This window comes from Notothenia rossii, assembly GCF_949606895.1.
Source record: "Notothenia rossii genome assembly, chromosome: 2".
NCBI classification, from domain to species: domain Eukaryota; kingdom Metazoa; phylum Chordata; class Actinopteri; order Perciformes; family Nototheniidae; genus Notothenia; species Notothenia rossii.
Genome location: NC_136904.1, coordinates 79188323 through 79205703, shown reverse-complemented (window position 1 = coordinate 79205703; position 17381 = coordinate 79188323). Strand labels below are relative to the sequence as shown.

Here is a 17381-nt window from a genome sequence, read left to right as displayed (position 1 = left end):
CAGAGGATGGACAGGCATGCAATTGATGTCTTAGGTAGAGAATAAACTACATAATAATTTCATTTCTAGGATCCCCATTGGCTGATGCCATTTAGGTCCAACTTGACATACAACATATAATGACATTATAAACAATAACTAAATAAATATGCATAGAAATGCATTTAGAAACACAATTCAGAGGCAGTCGACACAGTAACATTCTAATAAAAAATCAATAAAGAATAAGAACTATACAACTCTTATGATAAAATTACACATTTAAACCTATACAAGGAATATGATCTCAGGATCAACCAGATGTTTTTCATTAGTTCAATAATACAAATGGCAGTTGTCAAAATCAACTATTGTGTGCTTGTCAGGGACCAAGCAGTAAGACAACAGGACACAGGAGTAGTTCAAATAAACTGGGTTTTTTATTTAACCAAAAATCAAAAGAAAACATTATAAACCATAAATCTCTAATAACTAGGCCTATAAAAGAGGTCAACAGAAAATACCTAAATTAAACATTACATCAGGTGTTAACTCAATAAACTGACCTGACAAACCAAGGAACGTATTGGCTTGGCCAAACCAAGTGGAAACCATGGCGTAATTAATATGAACAGAATACACAAAGGACACTGAAAAACCCCAAATCTCCCCTTTAACATGGAAGCAGTTGATTTGTCCCAATCTGTTCCAATTGGCTGCTTGCAGTATTGGCGCTCAGCCACGCCTTTTTCTGAACCAGGAAGTAACCTCCCCCAACGGCCACAGTAACTCAAAGACAAAGTAAGTCATTAATACAAACAAATACTTGTGTTAGCTGTGCTAAAATGTTTGAAAATAAACTAAGTAATGTCAGATTACAACCAAATAAGAGTTTACCATCTAAATCAAATGTGTGGTGTTAATAATTGGCATGTTTTACTGCTGGTGAACTGAAGCAGAACTACTGAAGGTTAGGATGCAGTGTATCACAGTGCTATTATTCAATGTCTTTACATCTATCATTTTCTTTAAAAAAAAAAAAGTTTGCAATATTGTTTGTTTTTTCATTGTGTTTTGACTGGACTGATGCTCAATGTGTTGCATTTAGCTTCAACCATCTCCTGGCTGTAGATTCACATTTACTGTACAGACATGATAATTTAACGACATTGAACTGAGCCAAGCAATGTCATTTTAGGTTGGCAACAAGCTAATAAAACTTCAGCAGCTATGACTTTAACGGGTTTGAAGAGGACACAGACGGGACAGATGCTCTGTGTCAGGCACCAGAGCAAGTCCCATTGACAGGTGAATGTGTGATGAGAGGTGTAGTGAAAGGCACCATCAGTCAGGTGAAGCCCTGAGGCGTTGTCAAGGGATGTAATCAGGTCTGCAAGTGGTGAAGGGGTGGAGGTCGGAGGCAGTGTCAGTGTCAGAGAGTCAGGCTAAAATGGTGCACACCAGCTGCAGCTGCTGAGATAGGCTGCGACTACAGGACTCAGATTAATGACAGCCACAAGACGCTCTCACACCTCACAGCAGCAGTGACGTTTCAGGCTGTTAGCACTCTGAACATCTTTATTCCCACACCTTATGTACATCTTTACTTCTGACTGAACCTGAATGGAGATATTCCTAAAAAACTGCGAGAGTCCACTTTTACGCTTTAAATAGATTCTTGGATTTAGCTTGCTTAATGTTGATGTTTTCATCGGATCACAGCCACGGCTGGTCTCTAAACTGAAAAAGCCACCCACACAGCTAGGAGTCTTTTTGGACACAAAGGCGCTCTTTCCTTTTTTCTAATCACAATCAATTTCCTCTCCAGAGAGCTGTTTAATGGTTACAAAGCGGGGGGAAACAAGCAGAGAAATAGATCAAAGCATCTCCGACACTAGCCAGGTGCAAAGCCCTGAGGTCCAACCTTTTATGTGGCGGATCGAGCAGCTGTGTGTGTAATCCACAATATTACACCAGTCTTTGTTTGATTTAAATGAGTGCTTCTCCAGCTCAGTCTGAATGTAAATGGGATGAGGTCACATATAGGAATGAATAGGCTAATCATATCTGCATATACATGCTTGATTGGATGACTGGTGCTTCAGAGGTGCTGCAGTGTGCAGCTCATTTAGTACATTTAATAAGAGGTACTTAAAAGCTAAATGCCATGTTTGTGATGATTGATTAAAATGTTATGTTGGATTTCAGACGATGTTTAAGGGGCACTGGTGTCATTCGTGGCACCGCTATAGAAAGGAAATAATTTGGGTGTGTTAAACTACTGATAGTATTTTAAAATAACATTTTTACCTTGAATAAGCCGGGAAAATCAACTTTGTGAGGCCATGGGACTGCTAACCTGAGCTAATGCAACCTGACGCACTCCAACAGGCAGGACTTTATTGGTCATGTGACACAGCTGACCTTTAATTTGTAAGCATAGGCAGCGAGGACAACAGAACAGCCGAGGTCTTTTGAAGCAGCTCCTGCAGTGTGGTGGGCCGGATGCTGATTCTTTGAGACAGCTGTTGTGTCGTAAGGTGTGGCTCTGCTAGGCTGGGATGTTATTTCAAACACTATGCTGCAACACTTCTGCACCTGTGATGCTGACCTTATTGCGCACACACACCATACAGTAGAGATAACAAAAGAACCCTGAAAGATGGATTTTATCGGGGTGCTTGTACTGTAGTTGTCACCAAAATATATTTCCTATATTATTCACTGTTATTTTGGCACGTAGAGTTGAGAAATTACACAACCACAGATTTAGCATGAATGGATACTGTAAATAATAGCCGGCTTATATGGCCGCTGCCCAAATATCGACTGTAACTGCGACCGTCTGTGTTATATTAGTGACATTTTCGAATGTCATCCTGTTCAGTAGCTGTGAAGTCACACACAGCCTGTGAAGTGGAGTGGATGATTCTGACACTGAGTGATTGCAACTCTTTTTCTGCACTTAGATAACATCATTGTCACAGAGTAACATTTTAATAATTCAGCTCCTTTTCCGACTCATTTGATATAAGTTTCTTATCTTAACTTTTCTCTCTCTGTCTCCCTGTATCTCGTCTGCTTTTTGATAGATCTGTTCAGTCAATTCAGCTGCTTATCTTTGCTCAACATGTCTCTGCATTAAGTATTCTGTCTTTATATAATATGACACAGGTTAGTCCTTTTTCTCATCCACAAAGGCAGAGTTGATATTAAGAAAGTTTGGTTAGTTGATTGATATTGTTTTTTGATTCGTGCCTATATAGCATTGGACATCACAGAATTCAGCTTTATTACTTGCATTACACAGTATATTATTGTGACAGTGTTCGTGTTCCCATGGTTGATTTGCCAGTTTGTAGATCATCAGCAGCATGCCGTATAGTTGTTTTCTCTGGAGCTAGGCTGAAGCATAGCCTAAATGGATGAAGTCAGTGATGTGACCAAAGAGCACCTGCAGACAGCGCCAGGCGATAATGGAGCCAAGCCTGAGGGAGGAAGAGCTTGCAGCATTATGAGAAGCAATTTGAGGAAGCTCAATAAGTCATGACCCTGTAGAGGTTTTATCATATAGCACTCAGGCTTACTTTCATGTGCTGTGACAGAAGCAGGAGGTGCACCAGTGGGCATGAATTCCTAAAGTATAGCTTCATATCTGAAACACGGGACACTGCTCAGCTGGCAAATCAGATTCATATTCATACTATATCCACAGTTGACCCATAGTTAATGAACTCAGTGTTCCTGTGTTCAGCCTTCTATAATCTCCTTTCAAGGAATGATTTTATATGTTACAAAGTTGTCAAAAGTCTCATTATGCATGACTTCTGAAGCGAGTAAAGTGTGGAAACGATAATCTGAGAGGATGATCAGAAGAGGACATGCTGTATGTAGTGATTAAGGATGGCTTAGCCAAAGGTGCTTACTAACTGGTACAGTGACTGAGTGCAGCTGACAGCTGGGGCACAGGAGTGCGACACACAGGCAGGCAGGACACTACTACTTGGCAGGCAGTTCCGAACTGTCAACACTGATTTCTACAGTCAGGTCTGAAGCGAATGCGTCTCATCAGTGTATCTTTGCTCAGTCAAGAGTACTGGAAAGATGTAATGTTTTTTATTTATTAATTTGTTTTATAGTGAGCAAAATAAGATAGATACTTTAGATTTTTGCAGCAGCCAGTTCTTTATTGTTCTGCTTTGGACACAATCGATTTTTTTCCCCATCCACTGTGAAACTTTTGAGTCACTAACAGCTTCTTGGTGTCAGTCAGTTCTCAGGGGAGCAAGATACTGTATGTTGATGTTGATGATGGCGGCATAAAGCCTTTCGATAAGTAAATATCTGTGATGCCAGTGTGAGCCAGGTCTTGAGGTGTCTCCATGGCCACTGAAACCACCTGTCAGAGCTCAACACAAAGAGCTCTGGGCACAATCATTGCCAAGACCTTTTCAACAGTTGATGAAAAATAGATGTCCATATACACTTGAGTTGTCGTGACAGGTCTGGAAAATGTGGTGCAGCAAACTATTAAAGGAAGAAAAGAGCCAGTGGGTCTGCTGAAGTCAACTTGAAAATAGAAATACTGTTGCAGGAGAAAATGTCCAAAGGTTACACACAGACAGAAGCATATAGAATCAGGTGATGTAGGTCTTTAAAACCATTTCCACTGTATATCGCTTGTCTTGACAGCCTATTCAGTATGTGAGAAAATGTATGGTTAGCCCCTCTAGCATATACAGCCATAAAAAGAGGCTTGGTTAAGCTTAACATTGTGGCATAGATGCAAGAAAATATGAGAACAGTAGTAACCGAACATGCATGACATCCGATATAAACAGCAAACAGACATGGCTCATGTGTGCCGAGACAAGCTGTTAGTTAAATATGCAACTTTCTATTAAATATTGTGCTGAATGATTGGGATACATTTCTACTCACACATGCCATACATTATTGATGGCCATCTCTAAGCTAACAGGCTGATATGCATTAAATAATGTGATTTGCGATGTCGAGGTGGATTTAAAAAATGACAGCTAATGGCGTCTTTACTCAGGCTCAAGGGCATTAAAATAAAAGCTGAAATATGCTTACAGAGTGCATGTTACAAAATGTACTAACTGTCAACTGAAGCTCTTTAAAACGTGGTGAATGGGGAATAATTCAGGTGATTATGATTTCACTGACATAAAAAATATCTAGAAAGCAATGTACACTGACTCCGTGGGAAATGGTGTGCCTGCCCAATAAAATGGTTTATATATCACACTAAGAAATGATTGCAAAGTCCTTACAATCTTCAGCGCTGTGTTTGAAAGCTGCTTTTAAGTTTTTCCTTGTTGTAGAAAAACAAATACTTGAAACTCCATCCCTGCTTTTGAGTGTTTTCTGGAAAGAGGTTATTATTTTTGTGGTAATGGTGTATGGAGAAACCCTCCCTGAAAAGCTAATGTAATAGTTTGCTTTTAAAGACAAGGCTGTGCTGAAGCTGATGAAGCTGCCATGAGCTGCATGATTAGAAGGTCAATAAAGCCTGAAACACGCTCACACAAGAATTGAAATGGATTTCAGAGTCAATATCACATCATCGCAGCCGTTATTTCTAAAGAAAGCAACACTGCAATGACTACAATGAATAATGAGTTGCTGCTGGTCCTCTTTAATAATGCTGCATCATGTCAGCGTTGCATTAAAGTCAAACATTATTAAAAAAGGAAATGATTTAGTCAAGAAAATCTAATGAATTGTCTTATTACAAGAGTACATTTGTTTCTTGAACTGACAACTGACTGGTTTCTTTACATTCATTTCCTGGACTTGGCAAGAAACCCCACCCTAGGATGAACAGATGCAGGACGTACATTGTGTTTCTGTGGAACAATGTGGGATATGTTACCATTGCAAAGAGGTAGCCTTAAATGTTGGTATAATGTCGATATAATTTCGATCTAAACTTCTGGTTTATTCAGTAGCAAACAATAGATTATGCAGGTTAGGTCTTTAGCATGTGAACAAACAGCAACTTTACCAGCTCCAACACAGCTCCAACACATCTAGCATAAAAAGCAAGTTCAAGTTTAAATCTGTGACTTTGTGATGACCTGCAATATTCCCTCTTGGGCAAAGATGGACAGTGACAGGTAAACCTGTACTTGACCTTAAGGAACATGTTATACTAGAGCTGATCAAAATGTGAAACATTATGTCAATAATCACATCTCCTTTTTTATTCCATTTAGGTCTCCGGAGGGCCATTTCTGAATTAGGATTTACCAGCTCTTCCTGTATCAAACACTAAGATTTTGGTTAGTATATCCCTTCTAAGTTATCAATGTTCTTTATAACTAGATTCACTTAATTGTTCCCATTTTGTAAAGAAAGAAAAGTGAAGTGTTTCTGTTTAAATGTGTTACGATATTTCATTATCTCTTTTACTCACTCGCATACTCTTAGCTAATATAAGCTAGTTTTGTCATTTGGTTTGGGACTTGGTTTAATCTTGAGTGAGAACTTTTGGCAGTATAAGAACTAGATGTTGTTGTGCAGCCTGTTTTAATTTATTGATGCAAAGTCTCCATACAGAAAACCATAATGTTACTACAAGGCTCAGTTTGAACCTAAAGAGCTGATGCAACTAGCTCCTAGATCTTCAGGTTGTTAGACACTTTAATGCATTCACTGGTAAGCCTCTGACTTTGTCTCCCTATCATTTAATGCTTGACAGGTAACGTACAGCGGATTAGGTGTGACTCTAATTTAACTAATCTGAACAAAAAACCTAGTCTTTCAATCCAATGTAATTACTTGTGGGGACAAGCTTTCTGTATATGAACAGATTTTGGTTCCCATGTCCACACACACACACACACACACACACACACACACACACACACACACACACACACACACACACACACACACACACACACACACACACACACACACACACACACACACACACACACACACACACACACACACACACAATGGATTACAGGAAAGTCTTATTGGAAGGTTTGCTCAGATGTTAAATCCCTGTGATGTTTGAATATGAAACAATTAGTGGTACAACCCAGCCATGACTGATCACTGGATTCAAACATGTCATCTAATGGAGTGTTCTTTAAAACCAGTCTTCATGGATTTATCACAACTTGACTTCCACAATTACTGCAGCTGTCATAGAATGCCGACTTCACATGATGTCGGCAAGAGCTTTGTTCAGACCAAAAAGGCATTGCTGCTGATGGAAATGTCAGCATTTCAGCAGCCTGCGTTCAATAAAAAACTAATATATATTGAGTCCCCTTCACAAATGTAGTTCCCACTGGGGTAAACAATGTAATTCAAGCCAGAATTGGCTTTGAAAGAACCACAGTAGAAAATCAATATGGTGTGCGTTGTCATGAAAAGTGTAGGAAAACGTAAAACAACCACAATGTAATGGAACAATATATAAGAGATGTGTTTCTCCAATGACGTCGTAGGAGAAGTAATGTAAGAAGCGAGCAGAGGAAGGATGGATGAGGAAATGTGGGAGAATAAGAGTAAACAAGGGAGATGATTGTGGCTGCCTTGCTGCTATTTGGAGCTTTGTCACTATCCAGATCATCGACTGGACCCCGACTCGACAGCCAATCACATGAGAGCAAGCCAGGTCCCGAAGCCTCTTTTAGCCTACAATCAACACCCTGCAGATGCTGTCACAGTTGAACACGGCTTACATACAGTAGACCTGCTCTAAAGTAGATATGAAACGTAGCAGAAGTTCAGTCAGGAAGATTTCTTTGCGATCTAATGTATCCCCAAATCTATGCCTCCTGCTACAGTTTCTACTCCATCAGCTGAGGCTGTCCATCTTTGACTCATTAAATTAATCACATTTTGCCATGATATCCCTAAGCTCATCATTTTGTTTTTGGAAAATTTAAAAAAAACGTTTTCCTTTCTTCTTTCAGTAGTCATGTCAGTATGATGCAATTGACAAACATTCACACAACCTCTTTTCTAGTCTCTCGTTAGGAGTATTGAACCCTTAGCTGAAACATCTTCTTTCATTTAAAACTCCAAGGAAAATACATAATGAGCCTCATCCTAACATGTCACAAGTGAAACATAGGACCACCCCCAGGGAAATGCTGTCCTATGTGTCCATAGCATTCAGAATCTGTCATGCTGGACCTGCTCTGTTATCGGGTGTGAAGGCAAGAACTAACATATTGGCCATTGATTGGGGATCCGAATCATATTGCAGAACTCATGCCAAATAATACTCCAGCAAACCGTTTCTCATATTTCCAATTAATCCTGAGGCGATCTTGTACCGTCTTGGAAATAAACTGGTCATCTTCATTGATGTTCCTACTTCCTGCACACCTTCCAGGCTACAAAACTTTTATTCCTAGCATGTGTGCCCCCGGCCATGGATTCAGTGCTTGTAGACCAACCTTTTTGAGTGTTTGCTAGCAAGGCTATTTCTGCCAACCACAGCATTTTCTCTACCTTACTGCAAACGGGGCTGTTTTTCATCCATTACACGCCCCACATTGAGCCTGTATCATTACTGTCTTCCAATTCAAAGTTTCCGAAGGCCCTAAATTCCTGGCAGCTGGCATATAAATCATGGTAGTGCCATTTTTCAAGCATCTGAAGCCAAGTCCAGAGGCATTACATTTTCCGGTACCACTTTACAATAAGACTACCCTTATAAAGGATTTACGAATAGTTTGTAATTCATTTATTAATTAGGTTGTGAACACTTTATAAATCATTAATAAGCTTTTATAAGACATGAGATAAACAGGGCAACTGTGACCAGTTGCTTGCCAAATAGTGAGCCCACATGTAGCCTATCTGTACAGCTAAGCCTTATATTGGCTACCTAGCTTACTTCATCTTCATCAGCCAGCATCCTTGGTATCTGTTGTTCACTGAGTTGATTCTCCCCCCATCCATCTTGATGTTTCTTCTTGGCATCTCTTATGACCATTTATGAACGAGTTACTAACATTTATAACTGCCAAAAGGGAGCCTTGTTGTAAAGTGTAAAACGCATTCCAATTTATTAATGAGTTACTACCATTTATAATTGGTAATTGGCTGCCGCCACAAAATACACCAAAAGCAGCGAAGAAGACCCCGGAGCATGGTTGCCATGGTTGACCTTCTGTTTATTCTCCGCGGTGGGCCGGCGGCGTGTGCTCCTGCTGTAAATCTCTCCGGTAGTCCACCAGCAGATGAAAAACACCGACCTCTCCGCTTCTTCCAAGGGTTTCCTATATCCCTTTTCCTTAAGCCTTTCCTACGGCTTTCCTTTTGCTGGCTTGAAACACCCTGGGGGAACCACGTGGCAGAGTTTCCGTTAACATTTTTTTTCGCCTGTCAATAGGTCCGTTAAAGTTTAAATCTTCCAGACAACATTTGAAAAGTACCGGTCATAGGTCTTCTTTGTTATTTATTGAGCTTTAGAACATATTGATAACGACTCTATATAATAATATAAGAATACAGAACGGAGCCTCTCTTTTCCTCCCCCTCTTCTGACAGCCCATCCAACCCACTCTCTTCAGTCTGCGTACAAATGACACGACTTTACACATTGGAAAATGGGTGCAATATATACGCTAAAGTCCGAGTTTTGCGTGCATATGAGACGCAAATGGATACGGTCGGGTCTGAGAAGACCGGAAGCTGTGTGGTCCATAAAAACCTGTTATTACTCAATATCAAGCCACGATTATTGATTTGATTTGTAATCGTATAATGTCGGACTTTGTTTGCCGTCCGTGAGGAAAATAAATGGGGCTCAGAGCCTCAGAAAATTGAAATCTGTATTTTTTAAAATCTTTTTTTCCTTCTAATTTGTTATTCTTTTCTAAATAACACACTGTTATTTACTCAACAATAACACAAAATTATCCTTGTTTTTATTTATTAGTTTAATTCTATAATCTTGGGCACCGGAAACAGACGTAGACGGTAAACTGATTACCCAAGATCCTCAGCTTGAAGCTCAGGATGTTTTAGCCGCAATGCACGTTGGGATATGTTGTTAATGCATATGATATCCGGAAAAAAAATCTGAGTTTAGGATGGCCGAAGACACTACACTACCCATAATCCCCAGCTATCGTTTAGGACTACAGTCCCGTTGACAAACCCCATGATTAATTTTCAAGCTCTTGGATTGGATGTTGGAGTGGCAGTGCGCCAACGTTACGCCGAGCGGCAAGCTCTTTGAAATGGAACGAAACCACGGCAGACTATTCAAAACTGGACTCGAACGCCCCCCCAGAACTACACATGCTGGCCAGAGCCATGCTGGCTATTATGTTTTGCAACATGTTCTCTGGCACGTCTCTACTGGGAATTGTAGTTTTAAAAGACGTTTTTCCCAAAATTAGAAGTTGACAGTATTAAACTGTGTACAGCCCTGGAGGTTTAGGCGATAGGAAATACATTGGTGTGTGCAAATTTAAAACATGTAATTACTAAATGGGTGAAAATCGCTTGTATCCATAATGGGCAGCATTAATATATACCCACATGTGAGCTCATTGTTACTTTGTAATTCTACTCCACTACAATTCAGAGGTTAACCTGGTATTTTTACTCCACTACATTTATTTTAGTTACTTTGCAGATTCTGATTAATGATTAAGCAATAGCTCACGACAGGCCGTGCTCATTATATCACAGCTAAGGGGCGTGGTTCGGCCCGACGCGAAGCGGAGGGTCGACAACCCCCTTAGCTGTGATATAATGAGCATATATCACGGCCTGAAGTGAGCTATTGCTTTTATAAAACGGTTACCAAGTGTGGCAATATGAAAGAAAAATACATACTCTAATGTAAATAGTTTTTATTAGTAAATAATGATGTTCAAAATAAAATAGTCCCTCCGTTGCCTTCTGCACAAAACATAGTGCAAGGTGGTTGCTATGCAACAACACTAACAGCAAGCGAACATATTAGACAGAGAGCGTTGATCCATTATTTGGCTGTTTATTTACATTAATGTGTATGTTGCTGTTTATTGTGCTTCCACTGAAAAACTGTCCAGCATCAGTAGCATGGCTTACGTGGTCACTTGTATAGGTTGAGGTTGTTCGAGGCTGTTGCTTGGCGTGGCGAGAATATTGCTCCACTTTCTCCGGTCCCCGAGATTGGGCTTCCAGTAGCTCTGGAGAGAGCTTTCGCACCTGTGGCCACTAACGGTCATAATTGATCTGCTTTGTTTCAAGACCCGCATCAGAAAGCTTTTGAATGGTGGTACTTTTCCACTTGGTCTACCTGCTCTTCACGTAGCTCTGCATGTCGTAGTTTAGGTGCTTTTTTTTCTGGAGATAGGCACTGCTCAATCCACTCCTCGATACTATAGTAAGACCCCCCCCGGAGGTCGAAGTTAATCTTAAATGTTTCCATTTTAAGCTTTGTAAGTTTGTTTCGTAACGGAAGAAATTTAAATATATTTATAAAACTGAAAAGTCAAATCAAGCAATCTGATTGGTCGATTGCGTTTTTGCGGACCTCTTTGATTACAGATTTGAAAACATCGTTGCTTGCTTTAAAAGTAGCACAATTCATTATGTTAAACCTTCAAAAGTATCTAGATATCCCTGCCCTAATGCCAAAGGAACTGCACACTGAATATGTTTTGGCGTTTGATGTCTATGTCTGGGCCGCTGCGTCAAAAAGGAGGGCTTCTGCCCCATTACTTCTCCGCTGCTTTCTTGTTCCAGTATGAAAAGCAAACTGCACAACGGTATACTGTTTTTCTCAGACGCGGAGGGATACTGACTTGTTGTGAACTTGTTGTGAAAAGTAAGTATACTATTATGGAATTACTAACAAAGCACTTATATACTAATAAAGGGCTGGCTTTCTAAATGCCAGTTGAGTAGCACTTGAAATGTTTGGCTCTATGAAACCTGATGTACTTATATGATTCTGTTTTCTTAAAGGTTGTATCTTCCTGGTCGAATGCACTTATTGTAAGTCGCTTTGGATAAAAGCGTCAGCTAAATGCAATGTAATGTAATGTAATGTATGCTCAGTATATCACGGCTTGCTCAGATTGCTTGATTTGACTTGTCCGTTTTATAATGTGAAATATAAACAACCCTTAAATCAGACTTTAGTTACACCTGAGTAAAATTTAGGGAAGGTGATTGTCAAGTGCCAACAATCGGGAGAGATATTTGATAGTTGGTGCTTGAGAAGACTAAACATTTATCTGCAGATCTCTATAAAGTACATTCATTACTCTACTACTAATAGTTAATTAAAAACTGTATATGATGACTATTTTGCAAATCCCTTTCAAGATTTCAAGATTTTCTAAGGTTTATTGACAAATCATATACACAACTATACGGTGTAGTTATGCAATGAATGAAAAACTTGGGTCGCAGGTTCCTCAACAGTGCATTACAAGACATCTATCAATATGTGAATACCTCCACCATTAAACTGTCATTTTCTGCACATTTCTTATACTATCTACATACATAAGAGTATCATTAATGTGTATAATATCAGTTAAAATAAGTGCTTCAACATAGTTAACATTGCAGGAAAGCAATATATTAGACGTTAAGTACTTTGTCAGGCTTAATATTTATCTGTAGATAGATACCCCCAAAGCTTTCTTATTTGAAAGAAGACCTTAACCTAAAGTACTATTTAATGTGTTAATAAAGGTTAATTAGATTGTCTGTTTTGCACATCCTCATATTAATATCTTTGTCCACTAAACTTTTTTATTGTAGAGATCACTTACAGTATCTTCTTGATTCTTTATATTCTATATTTCTATCATTGACCTTCTACTTTCCCCCTATGAAAGTATGTACTCTTAATATTTTGTTCATCAAATAACATTATTCAACAAAAATAATTCAATAACGCGCTTTAACCACTAGGCGGTGCACACAATGTACACACAGCATACTAATAATAACTTTGTATTAGTGTAGGACACTTACAGTATGTATGTATAACTTCTCAAGATGTGTAGTTTTATTCATGTTTTTACATAATTTTACAGGATATTGCTATACTATTTCTCATGTTTTACTTCTAACATTAATATCTGATTTGTAAAACATCACAGACAGAAAGGTATATCCATCATTTAATGGTAAGCTATTGAAATTGTGATTCCATAGATGTATCTCCCATCACCCAAATCCCCTGACTATTCTCTCAACTCAGTATTTGCATTCTTATATTCAAAGAATATCAGTAATATCTTTAAAAACTACAAGTCCTTTTCTATCAGCTGTGCACCGTTGGTGTAAATATAACCTATATACCAATTGGATCAAATATAAAAGTCAGCCGAATTAAGGTTGATACTGCAGGGAGACGTATTTTGTGAAAAGAAATGGAAGATGTTGTTTAATTGCTGATATATTTATGGTCCACGTCACATATTCAGTTTCCGTGGCTGTTCTTCCTGTTTGTCTAGTAGTCTTCTCATCATGACTTTCAAAGAGAAAAGCAAGCAAACTCGGAATAAAGTATTATTTTCTTTTTTTAAATGTTTTTCGGATTTCATATCGCATAAACACCATATCCCAACGTGCATTGCGGCTAAACAATCCAATCACCAAGCTTCTAGCTGAGGATCTTGGGTAATCGGTTCAGTGGGTTTGGTTTGTGTTGTGTATCGCATAGGTGTATCGCGATGATGCTCGAAATGTCCCTTATAGGCCTACGTCTGTTTCCGGTGACTTTATTTTGAAATTCAGTTCCTGACAAACGTCTAAAAAGCCTGAGATTATAGAATTAAACAAATAAATAAAAACAAGGATAAATGTGTGTTATTGTTGAGTAAATAACAGTGTGTTATTTAGAAAAGAATAACAAATTAGAAGGAAAACAAGATTTTAAAAAATACAGATTTCATTATTCTGAGGCTCCGTGCCCCATTTATTTTCCTCACAGATGACAACAAAAGTCAGACATTATACGATTTAAAATAAAAGCAATAATCGTGGCTTGATATTGAGTAAGAACATGTTTTTATGAACCGCACAGCTTCCGGTCTACCAAGACCCGACGGACAAAACGTGGCGTATCATATGCATGCAAAACTCAGCCTCAGAACTTAATGGGAATGGTTAGCGTATCATATGCACGCAAAATAGGACTTCTGCGTATGTATTGCACGCATTTCCTATGTGTAAAGTCGTGTAATTTCTACGCAGACTGAAGAGAGTGGGTTGGCCCAGCAGCTGATCTCTGAGCAGGAGGCGTGGGGCGAGGGAGATGTGAGGAGACGGAGGCGGGGCTATTTCATCGTTATCAGAAAATGATCGACAAGGCGATTACACGGAGCCGTTTGACCCCCCAGAGCGTTCCGTTTGCAGATCTATCCACCTTGGGACCCGTTATCGTTGGCGGGGTCCGTTTCTATCGTTTTGTTACGGCCTAGTACGAAAGGGAAGATAAACTATGCGGATACAACGTATCGTCCTCGTGTAAACGGGGTCTTAGTATAAAGTGTGAAACACATCACCATTTATTAATGAGTTACTACCATTTATAATTGGTTCAAAAGGGAGCCTTATTGTAAAGTGTGAAACACATCACCACCTATTGATGAGTCACTAACATTTATAACTAGTGAAAGGGTGCGTTGTTTTTAAGTTTAATACACATGTCCATTTATGAATGAGTTATAACATTCACACTTACCTAATACACATTTTTCACATGAAATGCAAAGTAAGATGCAACAGGACCAAGCAAAACCTTTTATTCACACATGAAGAAAATCAGGACTCAAAATAATGAATATTTAGTATGACTGATACACACATTTAAACGTAAAAGCTTTTTTCAGACATAAATTAAAGACTTGGTAAGACATAATGGTACTCAGACTGGAAAGGCTTTGCGTATATCCTTGAACAAGCGTCCAAGCAGATGACCATTCAAGAACCTTGAGGTGTTCCTCCAACAAACTCTCTGTACGGTTTCCTCTCAGCCTACGGACATGTCCTTTGACGGCCGACCAAGCTCTTTAATTATGTTGGATATGACCAAGGGCGGACTGAAGTGGGCCGGTCGGACAATTACCCCATGTTACTCAGCACTCTCCTGTATGCCCTCCATCACTAACAATGCTACTTCCTGACTTAACATGCCGTCTAATCAGAGGGACAAGGTGTCATCTTGATCGTTTCTCCAATAGTTTCAACACTAGTCTCCGCCTTTTGTCTTTAGCTCCCATCATTCCGAAGACCCATTTCTTCCTTCTCCAGGTACTGTATGTCCAAAGCGTCCACGTGCATACTAACAACAACTAACATCATCTTAGTTAACAACAAAATGCACACACATTACAGTAAAAATGGTTGTTTCAAAATGCCATACTTGTTTATTAGGTGCATTGTATAATATAATTTAGGATAATTATACAGTAATGGTCCATATTGATTATTTTTATTTTGTGTTATTCTCTTGTACAAGAAAGCCATTTCAATAACTGCCGAACATAGGAACTGGGTACCTTCTCCCAGACACAAATAATCAAATAAAAATATTTTACTTTATCAGCATTGGTATTACCAATGCTTACTATTTATTTGATACCAATTTGGTAATACAATTAATAAAAAGAACAAGGTTTGGGTTCGTTCTTCAGATATGACTGTGACGTTAACGTGTAAGCTCAATAATGAACTCAGCTCAACCAACCATATTGTAATATCTAAGTAATCATCTTGAAATATGACATTATTATTTGTAATATACAAACGTCCTATAGTGAGGTTGATTTCACATACACTACGCCGCTCTTCAACGCTAATTTGACGTTAGCTTCTCTAGACTCTACATAATCGATCATAGCGAATTTAAATTAACCTTAGCAATGCATAAAGTTATACCTAATAAAATATCTCTTTAATTTACAAGGATGACCTTATTTTACCAACCTCAAACAGACGCCGTTTGTTCTACAATATTATCCCACTTAATGCTTAACACTCCTCTATTACTTTTTCATACATGCCAACCTTTCCAAATCCAAAAGAGGTAGGTTTGCTATGGTTTGCACGCGGCAAATGTGCACGCCCAAACTAGGTAATCAGAAGAAATGGAACCCCAGTAATTACATGTATAAACCATGTATTTAATATTGCATAATTTTATGCATTTTTCTGAAAAAGTGGTAGTTTGGTAAACAGTGACATCAACGACATGTCTGGTCTGTAAAATGCCCGAAAAGTAAAAGAATGGGAGATAAATATACCAAAGTCTCCACATTTTATTATATTTGTAATGTGTTTCTGGTCCTCTTTCAGTTGAGACAGTGTAGGATGTAGAAATATTGTGTGAACATTGGATAAAGCCAGGTTCATATTCTTGTTTCATGTTGTTGACATATTAGAGTCAAAGGTTTGCACAGAGCGAAATATCTTTGTGTTGCGCGATATATCAGAAAATACTGCATTAAAAAAAGTCATTTTCTGCATTTTTTTACTGATAAAGTGTGATATAAATAATGTACAGGCTTTCAGATTGCTGTAGTTCACTAAACAGAGATATTAACAACATGTTTGGTTTGATAAATATCCCCAAATCTAAAAATTGTATTATATTTTGTGTGTGTTTGTGGTTCTCTTTCAGTTGACACTGTAGGATGCTTCCGGAAAAGACCAAATACTGGATGTCTTTCAGTCGCCAACATGTGTTTTCCAGACACTGATATTAACGGGGAAATCCTGCAGGACTCAAATGCCTTGTCGTGGGTAACGCTGCCTCCAGTGCCTTTCCCGCAGTTTTACCCCCGGTCTGCAAGTTGTTTCTCTTTCAGAAACACAGAGGACTGTTTGTATGATGCGATCACAGACACACTGCAAACGGTGGCCGCCAAAAGTCGAGTCCAGTGTCTATGGAGTGTCATTTTTATTTGCTATAGTTTGGGAAGATTGAAAATCGGTAGGGAAAGCCAGCTAAGTCGGTAGGCGGTAGAAACATGTCAAAAGCGGTAGACTACCGCCCAAATCGGTAGGGTTGGCAGGTATGCTTTTTAACTTGGAGGCTACGATTAGCATCGTTAGCACAGATGTAGCTACCACTTGCTTACATGCTAACCCAAGCCTTAACATTCATTAACGTTAGCTGACTCAAAACATAAGAAACACATAAATAAAGTACTCAAATTTCACTTACCATGAAACTGCATTCATACACAGTCTGTTTTAACCGCAGAGCGAGTCATAATAGTCCGATATAAGAATGAAGAATAGTCCACAAGGCACCAGCACAACAAACACGGCCGAGTTCAAGTTATGTTTCCCGGATGAGTTGAGCAGGCTGAGCCCCTGTAGCATCACAGAGCTGCTAGCAGAGCAGAAAGCTAACAGCAGCAGTCACTGGAATG

General features: G+C 39.0%; 1 long non-coding RNA gene across 1 annotated transcript in view; it reads left to right on the top strand.

Moving 5' to 3' along the window:
- Window positions 1–572: 572 nt before the first annotated feature.
- LOC307028177 overlaps window positions 573–17381 on the top strand; it is a 19975-nt gene continuing 3166 nt past the window's right edge. Inside the window, exons 1-2 of the long non-coding RNA XR_013804867.1 lie at window positions 573–780; window positions 6222–6287. This is a non-coding gene — a long non-coding RNA (uncharacterized lncRNA). The remainder of the gene's footprint in view (window positions 781–6221; window positions 6288–17381) is intronic.